Genomic DNA, 22,204 nt, shown 5'->3' on the forward strand with positions numbered 1-22,204 from the left:
ATACACTTCTAGTTTACCTATCAACCCTTAACCAACGTTGTTTATCTTTTGGATGAGGTTACTTGTGACCTTCTTTGAGCTCTAAAAGGTGTTTGTGGCTTGGATTGTTGCCTATTTTGTGCTTTGGCTCCAAGAGGTATAGCACTTGTCCCTTAAGCTTGTTTTGTACACTTGTTTTGCCATCTTTTCAAACTGTTTTTGGCCTATTTTTCAAATGTAAAAACCTCTATTTTTATGACCTAAAAATGGTTGTTTGAGGCTATTTTTTGTTAGGGGGTGGTTCACCCTTCTTGCTCCTTGTTTGTTGAGCTTTTTGTGCTATTATTCATCACTTTCAAATCAACTTTTTTGGGCCTTTTAACAACTGAAATTTAGAGGTTTTTCAGTGGCAAAAACCTTATTTTAAAGTCCAAAATTGGAGGGGTTAGCCTCCTCTCCTTGTGTCTTGTTTGTATGCCTAGTTAGCTTCATATGTTAGCATGTTTTTCTAGCTTAACTTAGCTCTAGTCCAGTATGTTTTTGCCTCTGTTTTGACCTATTTTGGCTCTGTTTTGGGCTGATTAGTTTAGTTGAGGCTTGTATTGCATAGTTGTAGTGTTATTTCCTTCACTAGCTTGATGTTTTAATGCTTTGATCATTGTTTTGAGTTAATAGCATGCTTTAGTGTTGTTTTACACTCCATTTCAGCACTTAAAATCTTTGCAACCTCCCTCTTTGCTTCACTCTTTTATTTTATTTTGAGAGTTGTTTCAAACTTGGGATATTTTAAGCTTAAGATTGAGGTTATGCTTAATGGTTTAATCCTCTTTGAGGGTTCATTACCAACGGCATGATCTCTCTCATGCTTTAAATTACCCCTTGGTTGAGATTTCTTTCTTTTAGAGGACACCCACTTTTGGACTTAACCGATTAAAGAATGGATTGGTAATGTAAAATGAGTAAACAAAAATGGCAAGTAAAAGAGGCAAGATTAGCATCTTTCGTGTTGCGTTGCATATGTTTGAATTGGACGTTAATTCGAACATGAGAAAAATTGGACATTTCATACTCAAAGTGATGAAATGTACCACTTTCCTTGGTCGCCACCACCGTTGATCATGCATGATAGGGTGGTGGTCTTTTTGATTCTTGTTTTGCACTCATTAAACTTGTACAAACTTGGTTCTTTGGCCATCATGCATGGAAATTGCTTGATTGGTGGTTAGAGTGGCGATAGTTATACTACTTTGAGCTTGGTTGATGATAAGGAGGGTAATAGTACAGATAACCATTGAGAATACACTGTTTTGCCTCTGTTTGCTCTCTGTTGTAGCAAAAAAGGAAGTTTAGGGTAGCAGTGGCCAACGGGCACCAGCAGTGGCAGACGGCCACCATTGGTAGGCGACCGACCATCAATGAAATCTTACACAGTGTGTTCCTGAGGTGGAGCAGAGGCATTCTGGGAGATGGCGGCACTGTCGATGTTCAAATATGTGCAAACAGAGGCGTTCAATGGCAAGGCGGTGGCTTTTCGGGTGGAGAAACCGAGCATGCATCCCTTACTTCTTGAGGCCATTTAATCGCTTTTCTTAGTTAATTAGTGGTAGCTAATTAATTAGTTTAATTGTTTTGTACTTAATTAGCTTGGTATGTAGCTAATTAATTTGATTTGTAATATTTAATTAGCTTAGAATAGTTAGTTAATTCATATTGTGTTGTAATATTTAGCTTAATTAGCGTAGCTAGTTAGTTAGCTCATTCATTCGGACCCTCCTTTGTGAGGGCGTAATGTTGTAATAAGTGTGAGTGCGTGTGTGTATGTCTTTCAACCCCACATTTTTCTCCCTTTTATTTAATCGCTTTTGATGGTTAGATTAGGGACATTTTCAATTAGCATACCTTATGCTAGCATGTTTGCATCCATTCATTTGTCTTGTATGCACCGAGGCTCGGCACATCATTCAAACTGCATTGCAATTTCAATACTTATTTGAATACATGTTAAACTGCATGTTATCAAATTAAATCATATGCCATATTGGTGGTCGAGCCTATTAATTGCATATTGCGTGTGTTGCATTAGGCATCTTGTATAGTTAGAATCATGCATCTTTCTAACTAGTTTTTGTTTTGGCTTAGAGTACTCGGTGAGTTTTACGCTTTAGCATACTTGCATGAGTGTGAGTGTTGCCATGACTAGCATGCTTGCCATGAGGCTATATGCTTAAATGCTAAAATTGCATGAATGCCTATGGATGAAAGCTTGTTGTTTGAATTGGAACGATTCAACAAATGTGCATTTTAAGCCCATTTTGTTGAGTGGCAAATCATGTTTTAAGCTCACTATGTTTGGTAGCAAATTCGCATCTTTAAGCCCACTTGACGGTGGCAAATTCAAACCATTTTCGCAAAAGCAAACATGACTTGAAAGATTCCAATTTTTGCGATTTTGTCTATATTTGCTTATGCACATCACATAGTAAGGTTAGATTAATAACTGAAATAAGAACGTATAATGTTTATAAAATGACATATCATGGTTAGTAGAGGCCGATCTTTGATCGGGTGAGCGGGGGTGCTCAATTCATGACCTTCCCCCTTCGTACCCAAGTTCCCGAGCCGAGGCAACTTTGGTGATGACGGACACGTGGCCTTTGGCATGAGTCAGGGTTTCCTAAATTTCCCCAAAAACAAAATATTTAGGTGGCAACTCTGTATCTGGTAAAGCAGTCCAAATTTTGGTATTATTTGATTTAAAATCGATTTTTCAAAAAATTTGTCGGATTTGGACTCTTTGGTGTTTATTAGTTTCACATTGCACTTGTGAGACAAGATTCAGAACCGCGTGAGTCCGAACTGTGAGGCCTTCTTTTCAAACCCTTTCCGAAAGGTGGGGCGTGAAAAACGACGAGACCACAGCTAGCAAGGAAATATCCATTTTACTGGAACTACTGGCGTGGTAGCCTATCGGCCACTAGGTGGCCTGCAAGCCTCTGAGTGGTTAGGCTTGGAAAAATATTGTTTTGGTCCAATAGTGGTGCAAGGTTTGTAAGCTTTTGAGACTCAAAACTAAGACTAAGGCTTCTTACTAAGGAAATCGAGCTTTTGCATAGCATATAAATTCATCATTGGGTGAGTAATCTGAGGCGCCCAAGTCTTATGGGCGGTCAAAAATGGGGTGTCTACAGGTTGACATGGCAACATGAACACGCATGTAATGCTAAAGCAAAAAATGCTCACCTAGTACTCAATTGAGGCAAGCCAAAGAAAAGAGTATAGTTAGAAAATTGCATGATCTTATATGCAAAATGGCTAATGCAAGGTATACAAGTATGCAACTACTAGGTTCAGTTTATTAACATGTCATATGGATTAACTCAAAACATGTGATAATGCACGTATACAAGTAAGTAGGAAATGACAATGATTTTCAAGAATGATGAACCCAACCTTAATGTATGCTAAAATGGATACAAAGCATGGTAATGATATGAAACAAAAACATGATGCTATATACAACCATGATAAGCATGGAAGTAAAAGGGAGAAAGAAATGGGGGTTGGAAGACATACATCATATATTATAAATTTGTCCTCGCACAAGAGGGCCCGAATGTCCTAATTAACTAATTATTACAAACACAAATGAATAAACTAATTAATTATTACAAGTCCGAATGAAAGCAACTAATCAATTACAAATATGAATTAAGGTGACTAATCTAAAGGAATTAAAAGAAAGGTGGTGAATCGCATGCGCACAACCAAGAACATCCTTAGAAAATCTCTTTGTTTGCTGCCAGAACCTGCCCTGTTTATAGCCTGAAAATAGTTATGTTTTGGCCTCAGAATCTGCTCTATTTTGCTATAAAATTACCACCACCGTACAATATGCTTGGCTGGTTGGCGTGATAAGATGGTCGGCTGTACAGAATAATGGCTAGCTAGCCACTGTTTCTAAGGAATACACTATTGCAGCAGAATTGGAATAGAGCATGATAGAGGGTTTCTAAAGCTATTCATCCTTCCTGCTCCCTCTTGTCATGAGGATTTTCAAGGAGGGAGTAGGTTTGCTTCCCAAATTATCAACCATATTAAGGTTGTTGCATGATGATCATAAGAGCACTAGGAGAAGACTTAGCTAAACGCAAAAAAAGGTTACCTCCTTCCTATCATGAATTTATTCAAGGAAGAGGTTGACATGCTTCAAAAACCATCAAACATCACAAGCTAGTATGTGATGATTATGGAGCAACTAAAATGAAAAATAGTAACAACTCAAAAAGTGTTGTCCACTCATCTCTCTACTCATGGAATAAGGATGAAACATCCATTTCCATGCTTCAAAGTGGAACTAGGAGAGAGTTTTCAACACTTCTCGACAAAGAGCTATCTAGGAGTAACAAAGCAAGTAAGGGAACAAAACAACTAACAAGCTATCTGTCAAGACTTAAACACACAACTTGCCAAAGTTGTTGACAACTCCTCTTTTTCATGGAACAAGGATTAGACATCCACTTCCTTGTTTCGAAAATGATCGATAAGAGAGTTTTTCAACACTTTGAACACGAAAGCTACTACCTAGCTTCAAGGTGGACAACAATAATATGAAAGCAAGAAATTTACACTAGTTAAGCAAACTTGTGGCGGGGTGGCTAAGCCTAAACTCTAATCCTCCCATGACCACAAGGTTCCAAGTTACATAAGGAAAGCTATAACAAAGTAAAAACAATCAACTCAAATGGATTGGCCACTATGTCCTAAACACGGCAAATCCAAGAGGACTTACAACAACACAAATATAATATGCAAAGCATAGAAAGTAAGAGCACATGTAGTGGGGAGGACTAGGACCATTTTATAAGCCTATATTCAATTCATGTCACACAAAAACAATATAAAATAGTGCTAAGAGGTACTAAAATTTAACCAAATGAAGTGAAAAGAAAGTGAAAAAAAATGAAGGATGCACAACTAGTGAGCTAGCCAATGGAAGGGTGGCTACCTCACTCACTTTTAGCAAAGTTTTAATCACATTTTAAGGTTAAAAATAAGTCTAAAATTAGTATGAAAGACAAGAAAAAGAGAGAGAAAAGATGGTGAAGAAGGTTTAAAATTCGTCTCTTGAAAGAGAGGAGGACCTTTTTAGTTCACAAACCTCACTCTTAACACTCTTAAGTATCTGAAATTGTGTTCAAAAAACTCAGCAAAAGCTTCAAGTTTAAGCTTGTATAGTGTATCTATAGTGTATTTATATTGCAAGAGAGTAGAGAAAGTTATAGGCTTTTGGCAATTTTTTCTAACCCCAAACCATGAAGGGAGGTGTTGTATTTATAGACTTTCAGCTTCTCATGTTGAAAATATCTTCAAAGAAGATAGTTGGTCCAAAGCATGTGCATGGGAACAGTTGGATGCAACAAAATATCAGCTACGTTGAACATGGGTGGCCGGCTATGAAGATGGCCGGCCCAATGAAAATGGCTTGCCGGCCAGCTGTTGGCTAGCTGTTCTCTGAGTGGCTAGGCTAGAAAAATATAAGGTTTTGGTCCAAAGGGGGTGCAAGGTTAAGGTTTTAAAGCTTGAAACCAAATCTTTTTGCTAAAGATTCGAACGATTGCACGGCGTAACATTTCATCATCAAGTGTTTAGAGTGAAGTGCCCAAGTCTTAAGGGCAGTAAAAATGGGTGTCTACAATGTGGTCAAATACGTTAATGAGGGCAAGGGCTTCATTGGGCTAGTCTTGGCCGAGACTTTGATGGGCTTGGACGCGATTTATGATGGCGAGACCATTTATTTCGCCGGTAGCCCACTATTGCTTCAGGTACTATTCCATTTTACTTGGTTTTTGTCTTTTGTCTCTCTATTCTTTTATCTCTCTTTTTTGTTTTTTCACACCCCAACTTGCTTTTCAGCTCATCTCACACCTTGTGGGATCTCCTAGACTGGGGGTTCAAGTGCGCTCGATAGTTTGAGCCCTCAATTTGGTTCCACAAGTGTAATGTGAAATAGAATGGGAGTCCAAATCTAGCACATCTATAAAAAAATCCACTAATCACAAGAAATGAGAAAAATGTATTACATCACTAGATTTAGAGTCGCAACTAAATATTTTAAGGAAGATTAAGAAACTCGTGACTTGTGCCCAAAGGCCATGATTCGTTGTAACCAAAGTGTCCTGGCTCTGAAACTTAGGTATGAGGAGAGAAGGTCATTAATTTAGAACCCCCTCTCACCCGATCAAAGACCAGCCTCTACTATTTTGTGATATGGGAATTATTAACATGACATATTGCTATCTTTACTATATGGAGCAACCGAATATAGACCAAATCACTTTAGAATGCATTGATCTCTCACTATTTTTTTTTAGAAAAGAGGGTTAGAAAGGCAGGAATCTCATGAAAAATTGAGATATCCGCCCATGAAGAGATTGAAACCATCCTAACTTAGGTAATGAGACCTCTATATAATGAGCAATCATAGAGATGTAACAAGTAAGCATGTAGCCTTATAGTAGCATGCTAGACATAATAAGAAGCAATCACAGGCATGATACAGAGATGACAGAGGCTCACCTAGTAGACTGCTGCACCATGCCAAGAGCGTAAAGGGTTAGAAAGCAATGCATGATCCTAGATGCCAAACTAAATGGTATGCAAATAAGGAGGGCAGAAATGATCACTAAGTACTCCAGCCAAACAAAAATGAAAAATAGGCCAAAATAGGAAATGCATGATCCTAGATGCGATATCTAATGCAAACATTTACATGATCCAAGATGTGATATCTTTCGACACTATCGAAATGGCATGAATATTATTGAAGTATACAGATATTAATTTAATAAAGGGCAAACTTCATTTTACCCCCTGTGGTTTGGGCCAAGTGCGGATTACCCCCTGACATTTGAAAATCACTACATAAACCCCCTGTGGTTGCTGGATTGAAGTGCACAGTTAAAACCATTAATGACAGAAGTAAAAAGACTATTTTGCCCTTGTATATAACCCTGGTGTATCATTTCTCATTTAATGCATTTCAGAAAAGGAAGGATTGTGTGGAGAGAACTTTGGGTTTCAACATGTGAAATTAGGGTTTCGATTTAACAAATTAATTTGAATAAAAAATTAATTTAGTTAAATCACAAATTATCATTAACTTCCTAATTATTTATTCAATTGCTAACTTTTTCAACCTAATTTAAATTTAATTAATTTCCAAAGCAATATATATGTATATATATTATACAAACATATATATAATCATAAACATATACATCATTAGATATTTATTTTTCTGGAATTGGATTCATCAACATCATCATCCAAAACATTGAGATTATGACAAGGCAAAAACCATGGAGTTCATGTATTTTATACAATTAGAGAGCAAAAACCATGGTTTTTGGGTTTTTGTGGGTTTTTATTTTTGGTTTAGGTTGGTTGGTCTTGAATGAAGATGTCAGATTATGGAACCAATAGACCACCCATATTTATGATTAACTTCAAAATTGAACATGCATACACAAAGAGAGAAATGGATATATACAAACATATATAAATATATATAGAGAGAGAGAGAGATAAAGAGAGAGATGGCAATGTAATCTATGTATGTATCTATCTATGTATCTCATCCTTTTTGTAGGTACTATGTGAGAGAAACAGAGAGGCTTGTAGAGAGAAAATGAGGAGGAACACAAGAAAATGAGAAAGAGAGACTTGTAGAGAGAAAATAAGGGGGAACACAAGAAGATGAGAGATATAGGCTTGTAGAGAGAGAAAATGAGAAGGAACACAAGAAGATGAGAGAGTTTAGGAGTGTTTGTGTAGTGTGGTATGGTGAGGTGAGGATAAGATATATGAGTTTGGTTCGGGCCATTTGTTGTCATCGTCTTGCTGTCTGGCTTCACCATTGTCACTATGGTGTATGGATTACCAGTCCAAACAACCTGGGATCATGAAAGGTAGAGGAATGGTAGGGTTGTAATTTAAGAGACTTATTAGGGTGTTTCTATTTGAAAAAAAAAATCTCATATTCATAATAACTCTCAACAAATGCACATGAATTACACTTTTGGTCAGTTTTGACATAAATTGTAACTGTGCACTTCAATCTAACAACCACCAGGAGGGGTTATATGGTAATTTCCAAATGTCAGGGAGGTAATTTGCACCCGGCCTAAACCATAGGGGGTTAAAGTGAAGTTTTCCCTTTAATTAAATCAAAAATTAATTTAATTAAATCACAAATTATCATTGACATCCTAATTATTTATTCAATTCCTAACTTTTTCAACGTAATTTAAATTTAATTATATTTCGAGAGCAATATATAGATATATATGTATATATATTTTATACAAAAATATATATAATCATATACATACACATCATTAGATATTTATTTTTCTGGAATTTGATTCATCAACATCATCATCTGAAGCATTGAGATGATGACAGAGCAAAAACCATGGAGTTCATGTATTTTATACAGTTAGAGAGAAAAAACCATGGTTTTTGGGTTTTTGTTTTGGGGTTTTAGGGGGCTTTATTTCTGATTTAGGTTGGTTGGTCTTGAATGTTGGGTTGTTGTTATGGGTTTTTGTGGGTTTTTATTTTTGATTTGGGTTGGTTGGTCTTGAATGAAGTTGTCAGATTGTGGAACCAATAGAACACCCAGATCTACGATTAACTTCAAAATTGAACATGCATATATAGATAGAGAAATAGATATATACAAACATACACACACACACACACACACATATATATACTGAGAGAGAGATAAAGAGAGAGAGAGGTGGCAATGTAATCTATGTATGTATCTATCGATGTATCTCATCCTTTTGCATGTACTGTGTGAGAGAAACAGAGAGGCTTGTTGAGAGAAACAGAGAGGCTTGTAGAGAGAAAATGATGAGGACCACAAGAAGATGAGAGAGAGTGAGACTTGTGGAGAGAGAAAATGAGGTGGAACACAAGAAGATAAGAGATAGAGGCTTCTACAGAGAGAAACTGAGAAGGAACACAAGAAGATGAGAGAGTTTAGGAGTGTTTGTGTAGTGTGGTATGGTGAGGTGAGGATAAGATATATGAGTTTGGTTCGAATCATTTGTTGTCATCGTCGCCATCACCTAGCCTCGCTGCCTAGCTTCGCTATCATCACTATGGTGTATGGGTTGCCAATCCAAACAACCTGGGATCATGAAAGGTAGATGAATGGTAGGGTTGTAATTTTAGAGACTTACTAGGGTGTTTTGATCTGAAAAAAATCTCATATTCATAACAACTCTCAACAAATGCACATGAATTACATTTTTGGTCAGTTTTGACATAAATTGTAATTGTGCCCTTCAATCTAGCAACCACAGTGGAGAGGGGGGTTATGTGGTGATTTCCAAATGTCAGGGGGGTAATTTGCCCCCGGCCCAAACCACAAGGGGTAAAGTGAAGTTTTCCCTTTAATAAAAATGATGGTCCAATCCTGGATGCATGTTCCTATGCTAATCATGGGATCATAATGACAATAAGGCCTCGTTTGGGAACAGGCTAATTTAGTAACTTTTGGGCTATTTGGCTAAAATATGAGCTAAAAAAAACTAGTATGTTTGGGATGACTTTTTGACTTTTTACGAAAAGATGTGCAAAAAGTAGAGAGAAAAAAGAATCTTTGACTTTTTGGTATGGGTTGTTAGATTTTTGGCTTTTTTAGTAACTGTGGAGAAGTGGTTTGGAAATACTCTTCTGATCCTAGGGGACGCTCGTGATCCACTGATAGTCACCTGAAAAGGAATAAACGCTCCAGATTGGGGTTGCCGAAATTAGCATTTCGACGGACAAGTCAGTTTCTACACTCAAGAATGCTTGTATTCTAAGTTAAGCACAACAATTATCACATACCATTCTTATTCTGTTGCTTCTTTATTTATACTTGTTTCCTGGGCCTCAGGGCCAGGCCCACTTTTCACTCATTATCCTCTTATTTACTCGGCTCCATAGTTTAATATCTATTCGGCCTATCTGTATTATTCGGCATTCTGATCGTGCAGGATAGAGCCAAGTAATATCTGTCTTCCAGAGTACACTTTTGACTCTTCCAATTATCCAGCTCCCACAATTGCCCCCCAAACACCCCACTAGCATCAGTTAGTCGACGTGTTTGGCTTCTAATCTGGGCAGTGAAAAATTTGGCAGTTAACCTTTTTCCCAATGTGCGTCAGAACGCGTATATGCTTTTTGGTGAATGCAACGCTTTCCCACCTCATTCGTGCCTTTCTCGCATTTATTACGATTTGAAACTTCAGTCCCTTCGAATGCATGCTTTTTCGAATATTTGAACCTCCTAGATTGCCAGTCGGTGTCTCTCCTCCGACGTGTTTTCTGCGACTCCTCTCCGCCTTCTCCTTTGCCTTTCGTAAGTTTTCTTCTCTTCTCTTTGCAACCCTACTTTCCGCATTTATTTTTGATTTAGAATATCCTTGGGTCCGTACCAGAATGGCTAAGCATTTGAAAGACCTCCTTTCTGAGGGTCGAATTTCTGGGTTCCGAAGACATTTCTCTATCCCCGATGATGTCCATCTATCTCTAGTAACGGACAATACCCTTGATATGGAGAGGGACGACCAAAATACAATCGTTTTTCCTCTCCTATCCATTGCAGAGGGTGGAGTTCGCTTTCCCCTACACCCATTTCTTAGGGCCGTCCTCCGCTATTGGGTTTGATTCCTTCGCAAACCAATGTGAATTTTTCTCAAATTGTAATGGGAATCGTAGAGTTGAACCGGCGTCTCAGGATCAACCTTGGCATTCCGGCGATTTGGCACTGCTACGCTTTAGCTAAATCCTCCGGTCAGCTTGGGCGCTATTTTCTCAGGGCTAAGGACACCGACCATCACTTGGTAACGATGCTTGCCATCTCTAGCAAACGAGTTGATGATGTAATGGTCAATGTCCGAGGCAACTGGGAATTCAGCGAAGGAGAAGATCTCCTAGACCCTATTCCTAGACAGAGGGGTGAACCAGGTTGCCGTATAACTCCTTGTTTGTTGATCTTTCTTTTATTCAGTTTTTTCTCGAAGTCTAACCCTTTATTTTTACAGGCAATAAGTTGAAGAGGATTCTGACCTCGGCTGACGACGAGGTCCTTAAGGAAATTAAGACTGCACTAAAGTACTTTGGCCGTGCAAACGTACATAAGCAAGGGAGAGCCGCCCATATTCTTTTGCGGTACGAGCCTACCTATACTACATTCTCGGCCGCGGACAACATTCTGATCCAAACCGGTGAACTACACCTTATGGCTCTTATCTTCCCCAGCTTCAAGACCCTCAGGCAAATTGGTCTCGAAGCTTCTGATTCGGAGCAAGACTTAGAGCCGGTGGTCGAAGTAGTTGCCGAATCAACAAAGGTGTTCACTTCGGAGGCCGAAGAGGTCGATGAAGCTTTGAAATCAGCGTTTACGGCAGCCGGTCTTAACCAGCCTAACTCTCCGTACACTTCGGGTCGGGCGGAGTTTTCCTTTGGAGATATTTTTACAGACTTGGGAGATCTACCCTGTGCTTTTTCTGAAGGCATGGCTGGGGAAAACCTCATGCAAATGGCGAGAAAGAGAAATGCCAAGCGAATGGCCGCCTGAAAGAAAATCGAGGCCGCTCGTTCTGAGCCTCCCCCAGTTGAATCTTTACAACCGGTTACTGGAGAAGAAACAGCTCAAGTTATTGTGGCCGAGACGGAGGGGGCTGAACAGCAGGTTACGGGAGAACGGTTGGTTTCAAAAGAGCGGGGCGAAAAACGTTCCACTATGAGAGAGGCAGGCTCAGAGGATAGCCCTGCTGACAAACGACCTCACTTAGAGGAGTCTGACGTGGTTGTCCCTTTCGTTGTTCAACCAAAGATCAAAGACATGCCAATCTCCTCTGACACGTCTTCCATAAAGGATCCAGCTGTGGCGTTGAGCTTGGCCGCCTCAGTTTCGCTACTGGCTGACAAGGCCACCTTTCGGGAAGAGCTGGATTTGGCAGCTATAGCGTTCGTTGCCCAGTCGACTCTTCTGGTATGTAAACGATACTTTCTTTTTTGCTCGTTTGGTTTGGTTTGCATACGATATTGCTTGGTGTGGTGATCCAAACTTGTTTTTGCAGACGGTTGGAAGGATAGCCGAACTAGGCTGCCGGCAGCGTGATGCCATTGAAAGAATTGGCCGCTTAAAGTTTGAAGCTGAAGGTGAAAGAAGCAGGGCCGAGTTCGAGGCGATAAGAGTCGCAATGAACAGTGCTCGAGCCGAAGCTGAAAAGGAAAGGGCTAAGACTACTGATCAGCTCAGATCTGAAGCCGAGGATAAGGCGAATGCGAGCGAGGAGTCGCTCAAGTTAGCCCAGAAGGCGCTTTCCAAGGCAAAGGCCGAGTTAGAAGAATTGAAGGCGGCCAAGGAAAAAGCCAAATCTGAAGCTTCTACGGCGCTAGAGGCTGGGAAGAGCGCCGCCTTGAAGGAATATGTAGATGGGGTCCCCAAATTTGAGAATCGGGGATTCAAACACGGGTGGCCCAAAGCCCTTGCTGCCGCTGGAGTTACATTGGCCTTGCCAATTCCATACGAGCAAGTGAAAGTTGAGCCACTTGAGTCTGATCCCGAGGATTGATCTGGGAGACGTTCTAGTTTTATTAGGTATCTTCAATTTCAATGTAAGTTTTTTGTTTAGTGGATTCTTGTTAGTTCAAGGTAATTTTCATGTATAAATTAGTTACTATCTGCGCTCAATTTATTAATGTAAATTTCCTTTCTGTTTCACTATTACTTGTACGCAATTTTTGATATTAATGAAGAGTTTTGCCTTCCACTGCTTTGGATAACAGTGTAATCTTAGCAATTATATTAGTTTAACTTTAATTTATCCGAACAAGTAAATCGACTCTTGGTGCCGAATAAGACTAGTAAATCGATTCATGAAGCGGCTGCGGCACTCAAGTCGAATAGATTGATGAATTTGCCCTTGCCCCAGCTGGTTCATGAACATTAAACGCCGAATCACACAATATTGATGAGTCGATTCATGAAGTGGCTACGACACTCAAGCCGAATAGATTGATGAATCTGCCCTTGAACATTAAATGCTGAATCACACAATATGGATGAATCGATTCGTGAAGCGGCTGCGACACTCAAGCTGAATAGATTGATGAATCTGACCTTGCCCCAGCTGGTTCATGAACATTAAATGCCGAATCACACAATATGGATGAGTCGATTCGTAAAGCAGTGGCACTCAAGCCGAATAGATTGATGAATCTGACCTTGTCCCAACTAGTTCATGAACATTAAACGCCGAATCACACAATATTGATGAGTCGATTCGTGAAGCGACTGCAGCATTCAAGCCGAATAGATTGATGAATCTATCGTTGCCCTGGCTGGTTCACGAATTTGCCGTTGCGAAAGTTAAGACTGTTGAATAATAGTGTTTGATGGGAGCACGACTCGGTCGGCACCGGGCTGTTGAGGTTTCGATATTAATGAGATTGCCACGGTGGCGCTGCCCTCGTAGGAAATAAATGAATGAAGGTCCTATCTATATGCTTAGTGAGCAACTCAATCTAGGTCTTTGACGAAGAACAAACAAACGCGAATGTCGAATAGACTCTTTTTTAACAGCAAAGGGGAAGCAAGGACGCTAGCTGAGCTGGGAGAAGACATGAATCGAAGTGGCGAACCTTCGCGCGCGAGAGGTAGGATTTCGAGGGATCGGGAAAGACAAGAATCTTCTCATCATCGAAGTAGGTCGCCTAGGAGGGACAAGGAGCCACATGGAAAATCCCCGCAACCCTGTTCTGGAAGGGAGCCCGGTGCAAACCCACGCCCATTGAGTTTTGCAGTCTTCGTGGGGAATAGACCCATGACAGATGCGGACTCGATTGTTCGAGATTCAAGTGTGGCAGTCGAATTTGCTCGACAGATTTTTCCTCCCGAGGTCCAGCAGTCGATGGTAGGTTGGCAGGACTTTGAAGTATTTCGTGAAGGCATTCACGGTGCGGTGAAAGGGCTCTACACCGCCTACGAAATCGGCATGCGTCTCCGTGCTGCCCGCCGAGAAATAGAGAAGAGGGATGAATGCATCCGAAGCTTGGAGGCTCGCGTGGAAGCGGCTGAGCCTAAGCTAAGGAAGGTCAAGGCCGTTCAGGCACAACTCGTCGGACAGGCTAACCCAATCGTGGAAGGAAGGGTCACCCAGCGGCTTATCAGTACCGTGCTCGCCGATTGAGATATGGTGAGCATGTTTACGATGGAATCCGCGAAGGGGAGGGCCTATGAAAAAGGCTTCCACCAAGGCCGGAAAGTAGGGATACATAAGACCAAGGAAAAGCTCGCTGAGGAAGTTTGCCGATGCGAAAATCGTGGATTTAAGCATGGTTGGATCAAGGCGCTTCAGGCCGAAGAAGTACTCCGAGCAGCGGGCGTCGACTCAGCATTGCCACTGTACCAACGTAACCATTTTCCGTTTTTCGTCTTTGAAGTCGAGCATAGTGAGGATGAGGGCGACGTCGTGTAAAAACACTCGATGTAACATTCGAACGCAAATCGCGTTCATAACTATGTAATTATTGCCTGATTGAATAAAATGTCCTATTTTAAATGTTTTATTGTAATTTGCATTCAGCACACACATGTTTGCATGTGTTTCATTGTATAAACATTGACTGGCCCGAGTCAACTAGGCATTTTAATTCCGAACGGTTATATGCTGGCTTGTCATGAGCATTTTTCATTAAATATTTATTTGGCATGTGTCACGAATGGTCAATTGCGCTGATGAGGCTCCGAATTCGGAGGCTTAACCGGCCCAAAGATGTCATGCACTAGGGGCTCCGAATCCGGAGACAGTCAGCCCATCTATAATTGCCGTTTATATAATTAGGCCATTTTTACTCCAAAAAAGCCAATAATTAGTACATGGAGTGGCTGTGGCCAATATCGCTCGTCGTCCGTCTTTTGGAGTTGTGTTAATGAAATCGCCTCGGGGTCACTACAAGGATTTAGAAATAAATTGCCTCGGACTTTTTGCTCGAGTAACTTCGCCTACTGTGTTCAGACTCGATTTAAAATGATTTTGTTGCGTGGGGTTAGATAAGTGTGAATGTCAAATGGAGTTTTCTTCAGCAGCAGAGGAGAAACTTGGACTTTGGCTGAGCTTGACATTGCAATGAATCGCAATAGAGAACCCACTCGCGCGGGAGGTAGGGCATTCAAAAAATGGGAAAAACATCAGCCTCTAAGTTGTCGAAGCAGATCACCCCAAAGGGAGAAATAGCAATGGGGGAGTTCTCCATAACCGCGATCGAGAAATGAGGCCGACGTAGCGCCGCGACCGTTGAGTATTACTGTTTTTGTGGGGAATTCCTTTCTTGTTCTGGATTTTGGCTTTGACGTTGTCTATGGTGTCGAAGCTCTCCACCTCGAGAGTGATTGTCTCGCTGGTGTGGACATCGTGGATTCAAGCGCGGTCAGATCAAGGCATTTCAAGTTGCGGATGCTCTCCGATCAGCGGGCGTTGATTTGGCGCTGCTGCTATACTAACGCGACACCGTATGAGAATAGATATTGTAATGCTTCGAACGCGGATTACGTTTTTGTAATTACTGTTTAATCGAATAAAATGTTTTATTTTAAAAGTTTATCTCATTCAGAATTTTTATATGCTTAATTAAGCATCTTATTTTGAATGCTGGCACGTTTTGTCTTGCTCATGCGGTTGTATTGGCTCAACCTACATATCCCTGCCTTGATGTGTAAATGTTTTCATTCTGGAGGGCGCTCTGAATTTGGGATATTACTTGGCCCTTGAGCGTCGCTCGGTGGCCTATCTTATTAGCCGAATTTGGAGGCTTTATCGGCCAAATATGTCGTGTGCCGATGGGGCCTCGAATTCGAAGGCTTTTTCAGCCAAAAGACGTCATGCGCCGATGGGTCTCCGAATCTAGAGTCTGGCCAATCGTGATATCCACAAGGGCGCTCCGAATTCGGAGGCTTTTTCGGCCCAAAGACGTCATGCGCCGATGGGGCTCCAAATCTAGAGTCTTTTTGGCCAATCGTGATATCCACGAAGGGCGGTCCGAATCCGGAGGCTTTTTCGGCCCAAAGACAACATGCGCCGATGGGGCTCTGAATTCGGAGTCTTTTTGGCCAATCGTGATATCCATGAAGGGTGCTCCGAATCCGGAGGCTTTTTCGGCCCAAAGATGACATGCGTTGATGGGGCTCCGAATTTGGAGTCTTTTTGGCCAATCATGATATCCACGAAGGGCGCTCTGAATTCGGAGGCTTTTTCAGCCCAAAGACGTTATGCACCGATAGGGCTCCGAATCTGGAGTCTTTTTGGCCAATCATGATATCCACGAAGGGCGCTCCAAATCTGAGGCTTTTTCGGCCCAAAAACGACATGTGCCGATAGGGCTCCGAATTCGGAGTCTTTTTGGCCAATCGTGATATCCACGATGGGCGCTCCGAATCAGGAGGCTTTTTCAGCCCAAAGACGTCATGCGCCGATGGGGCTCCGAATCTGGAGTCTTTTTGGCCAATCGTGATATCCACGAAGGGCGCTCCGAATCTGGAGGCTTTTTCGGCCCAAAGACGTCATGCACCAATGGGGGTCCGAATCCGGAGTCTTTTCGGCTAATCGTGATATCCACGAAGCGCACTTCGAATCCGGAGGCTTTTTCGGCCCAAAGACGACATGCGCCGATGGGGCTCCAAATTCGGAGTCTTTTTGGCCAATCGTGATATCCATGAAGGGCGCTCCGAATTCGGAGTCTTTGTGGCCAATCGTGATATCCACGAAGGGCGCTCCGAATTCAAAGGCTTTTTCGTCGGAGCACTATTTTAAATAAGAATCCAACTTCTGAACAAGAATCCTTCCATTACAAAGGTGGATGGTGTACATGGCGAATCACTTAGAACTAGGATCATTCCCCACAAGTCGGGTTTGATTTTCGTGAGTGCTACAGGAGCAATGTCGCGTACCTAATTTTCCATCAAATGGCCTCCTATTATCTAGAAATACCTTCAGGAGAACCTTTCCCGGTGTGTAACGGCGCGGTTGAACGCGTTGATCATACGTCCTGGCAAGCTGCTACTGGTATCGCCCAGAGCTTTCGTGGCTTTTCACTACGGAGCCGTTCGACATCGTCGAGGCTGTTTCGATTCGGCACTTCAGTGGAGTTGACCTGCGACTCCGTTGGTGTCTTTCCCGAAAGGAGATAACATGCTTGTGCAGATTGGCGGGAAACACGGATCTGCTCAATGCCGTGTTCGGTCGGGAAGCGTAACAGCTGATGATAGATGCTTGGCATGGCCTAAAATGATGCAACCAAGTTTGCCCCATAATGAGATTATACGGCGAAGGGAGCTTGACAACCAAGAATTCCACGTCCACTGTTTGGGAGCCCGCTCGAACGGGTAGTGTGATTTTCCCCAACGGGTACTCCAGATTTGCGTTGAAGCCGAATAATGAATGGGGAACCAGAGACAGGTCTGATTCGTTGAAGCTGAGTTTGATGAAGGTCTCGTAATACATAACCTCCGAAGTGCTCCCTTGGTCTATGAGGACGCGTTCAACGGTAAATCGATTTATGTGTAGTTCAATGACCAATGGATCAATATGGGGGAGTGTTATGCCGATAAGATCAGAATCGCCGAAGATAATACTCGGAGCTTCGTGGGGCTGTTTCGTTGGTGTGCGTTGCTTCTGGGGGGCTGACTGAATTGCATGTATGGTACATGGCGTTGGAAGGCTGTATATCATATGAATAACGCCGAGCGGAGGTGAGTCCTGTCAGAGGGCAACTGTTTTGATTGCACTATTTCGGACATGTTGCTGGAGCCGACCATCTTGGATCAATTCCTTAATGTGGTCTTTCAAAGCATAGCAACTGTCCGTATCATGGCCATGATCTTTGTGATATTCACACCGTCTGTGCCGCCTTCTCGTGTCAGGGGGTCCAACCATTTTGGACGGCCATTTGAAGAACGGAAGATGTTGGATTTTGGACATAACCGAGCTGATTGGCTCTGACAGCTCCGTATATTTCTTGTCAGCGCACTTTGTGCGCCTGCTATCGACCTGCAGTTGCTCATTTGCTCGGTGTGAGCATTGATTGGTTGATCGACGAGAATCCCGTTTCTTGTCTCGTTTAGCTCATTGTCGTGGTTCAAGACTCTGAGGTGGTACGGAACTTATTGGCTGAGCAATTTCAGGAGGGGCCGTTTTGTTGGCCATTTGTCCATCTTTAACCCGCAAGGCATCATTTTCCACTTTGCAGTATTCCTTAACTTTCTTCATCAATGCCCAGACTGTTTTGGGGGGCCTTCTTGTCAGGGAACTGCGAAGGGCACTGTCTGGGTGTAATCCCATTTTGAAGGTGGTGATGGCCATTGAGTCGTTGCAGGCGTCATCAACAAGATTAAATCACTTCTAATATCGTGCTGAATACACTCTTAGTGTTTCTCTTAGCTGGATCTGCATTGCCCAGAGAGAGTCGGCTTGTTTCGGCTGGACCTCATTAGTGATGAATCTGGTCCTGAAGGATTTCTGTAATTGGTGGAAAGTTTTGATCGAAGTTGGCTCCAGTTTGTAATACCACTTGACAGCCAATGGTCCCAAACTGCTAGGGAATATTCGGCACAAGAGGGCCTCGTCGTCTGCATGCAATGTCATGGCTTGCTTGTAGTGGCGGATGTGGTCGGTGGGGTCTGATTTGCCGTCGTATAAGGTGAATGACGGTGCTTTGAATTTCTTGGGTAGCACTACTTTTGCAATCCGTCATACGAAGGGATCGTGTTGATCTTCGTTCGAACTGTTCCTTCTTCGCTTATGCCTTATACGGGGACTTTCTTCAGAAGAACTGGTAGTTTCAGGTTGCCCCTTCTTCCTAGGCTCCGTGGATAACGAGTCGGAGTCGCTATCAGTGTCGTCTTTTCGGGCTCGAGGTCGTCGACCACCTGCCTTCGGAGTTGGTTCCGGATTTAGGCGTGCAGCTTGTTTGGACTTCGCCACTTCCAAGGCCAAATCTTCACGAAGATGTTCGTTCTCCGCGATCATGTTCTCCAACCTTTGTTCATTTTTCTTTGCTTGTTCCATGATCGCTTGCATTGTTTCATGCTTTGGAGTCGAGGGTGAGGCGAAGTTCAGAGCGCGTCTTATAGGGATGGTGTCTGGTCCAAGCATGTTTGATGGAGTGAGGTCGTCTCTTTGCGTCGTTTCATCAGTGGCTATCGGAGGGTCTTCCGTTGCGCCCGCCATAGATGTGTTTGAGTATTCGCACAGACGGCGCCAATTGTGGAGAAGTGGTTTGGAAATACTCTTCTGATCCTAGGAGACGCTCGTGATCCGCTGATAGTCACCTGAAAAAGAATAAACTCTCCAGATTGGGGGTGTCGGAATTAGCACTCCGACGGACAAGTGAGTCTCCACACTCAAGAATGCTTGTATTCTAAGTTAAGCACAACAATTATCACATACCTTTCTTATTCTGTTGCTTCTTTATTTATACTTGTTTCCTGGACCTCGAGGCGAGGCCCACTTTTCACTCATTATCCTCTTATTTACTCGGCTCCATAATTTAATATCTATTCGGCCTATCTATATTATTCGGCATTCTGATTGTGCAGGATAGAGCCAAGTAATATTTGTCTTCCAGAGTACGCATCTGACTCTTCCTATTATCTGACTCCCACAGTAACTTTTTTGGCTTTTTGGCTAAATGGGAGGGTTCCCAAACGGGGCTAAAGTCAAGTTTAAGTGATCAAAAAAAAAAAAGAGTAGAGAGTAAGGGTAAGGAGAAGAGAAACCTATTCCATCGCACTCAACAATATACTAAATGAAAAGTAAGAAAATGACGATGTAGAAATAAAGAAAGCTCCAACGAGGATAGCGAGGTTCTCTTCCTCCTACACATGAAAATGAGCATAAACTACCAAAATCCATGAAAAATAGTGACGAGAGGGGAGATCCAACCCACTCTCATGGAAGAAGCCATATCTGGGCTTCTATATCATCAAAGCTAGCAATAAAGGTAGAAAAGGGAAAAACTCTAATAAAAGGAGGGAGATTCTCATCCTCCTACTTATGAAAAGGAGCATAAACCACAAAAATCCATGTAAGATAGGATTGGGAAGAGAGAAACTTCCTCTTCTGATAGAGGAAACCGTGCCTGGATTTCTAGCCAATGAAATTAAAGAGAAAGCAATTCGGGCTTGGTTAAAAGCCGCTATACAGGCCTCTACTAACTATAGAAAAAAGGAGAAGGGGAGAGAGAGAAAGAAATCAACTCAGCTAGTAACAATTCCAACCAACAAATCTCCCAAAATGAAAGAAAATGAATAGTGTAGACACCCCATTTTTGACCGCCCTTACGACTTGGACGTCACCACTTGCATACCCAATGATGAGTGTGTGTATGCTTCACAAGTGCTCGAAGTCCTCAGCAGAATGCCACAGTTTTGAGCCTTCGAATCCTACACGTCTGTTGGCTTATTTTTGAACCAAAACTAGAGTTTTTCAAGCCTACAACCTCTTGTGGCCTGCCGGCCACTGCTATTGGCTACCAGCCACAGCTTTTGGCTGCTGCCATTGATGTGGCCTGCCGGCCAGCATTAGTGGCCTACCGGTCACAAGTGTGTTTTGTAGATATTTTTCTGCCAGCTGTTGGCATAGATGCATGCACCTTTTTACATGTGTATGTATTGATATTTCTGAGGGAGTGCGATGTTTTTCTATATACAGAGGACCTCTCCTCTTGTTTTCAAGGTTAGAAAATTTTAGAGCAAATTATTTTCTCTCTCTACAATTCTCTCTCTTTCTTGCAAATTTCTTGAACCTTTGTCTTTACACTCTAAACCAAACCTTACCATCTTTGAGCTGAGGTACTTTTGAGCCCTTTTTGAGCTCTTCCGGGTGTGTTTGTGTTGAATTGTTGCTTGGAAGTGTTCTCCTCTTCAAGAGGTATAAGGCTTAATTTGTTTCCTTAGTTTGTTTGCTATTTGTTTTCTACTATTTTTCCTACTATTTTTCTATTGTTTTTGGGTTGTTTAAAATCTGTTATTTTGGGTTAAAACTTGTGGTTTAAGACCTTAAAGGGTGGATGGGTGGTTCACCTTTCTTTCCACCTTGCTTCTCTAACCTTTACCCTTGTGTTTCCCACCTTTATACTATCTTTTTTTGAGCTTTTAAACACTGAATTTCAAAGTCATTTCAGTGGCTAAAATTTTGTTTTGACGTCCAAAATTGGAGGGGTTAGCCTTTCCTCCTTGTGTCTTGCTTACTAGCCTAACATGGTCTATATTTTTTCTTATTATTCTAGCTATTTTTGTCTTAATTATAGCATGTTTTAGGACTTATTTAGCACTATTTTAGGACTATTTTTTAGCTGCTTGTTGCATCTGAGCTTTGTATTGCATGCTTGTAGTGTAATTGTCCACACAGGTTTGGTGGTCTAGGCCTTAGCCACCATCCTATTTGAGTTGATAGTAATTATTTATGGCTTTCCATACTTGTGATCATCTTTAATCACCTCTGTAACCTCCCTCATTTCTTGGCTTTTCCTTTGCTTTGAAAGTTGGTTCAAACTAGTTGCATGTTTAAAGCATGAGATTGAGGTCTAATGTTTAATAGTTTAATCCCTTTTGGGGGTTCATTACCAATGGCATGACACTTCTCTCATGCCTAAAACAACTCTTGGTTTGATGCTTCTTTCCATTAGAGGACTTAAAATTCATCTTTGAACTTAAATTACTAAGGAATGGTTGGTAATTAAAATGGAGTAATAAAATGAGGACTAAAAGTGATACAAGATAATAACTTGGTTAGGGTTCAATCAGACGTTAATTGAACCCTTGAGTCTTAAGTCATTTCATACTCATTAGTGATGTAAACGGTTCAGGAGTCATTGTCAACCACTTCCCTTGATCAATCCATGATAGAGAGGGGGTTTAAGAGTCTTATTTGTTGCATTTATTGAACTTGCACCCTTTGGTTCATAGGCCATCATGCAATGAAATTGCATAAATTGATGGTTTTTAAATCAAATTTTGCCACTCCTTTGAGCTGTTTGATGATAAGGAGAGGTAAGTTGTGCAAACAACCCTTGAGAATACTCTGTGCTTGCTCTATTTGTTCTCTGTTGTAGCAAGAAGAACTAGGCATTAGTGGCCGGCAGGCCACTACTTGGGGATGGT

Source organism: Camellia sinensis, chromosome 13, assembly GCF_055761805.1.
Source record: "Camellia sinensis isolate YWXY chromosome 13, ASM5576180v1, whole genome shotgun sequence".
Taxonomy (NCBI): Eukaryota; Viridiplantae; Streptophyta; class Magnoliopsida; order Ericales; family Theaceae; genus Camellia; species Camellia sinensis.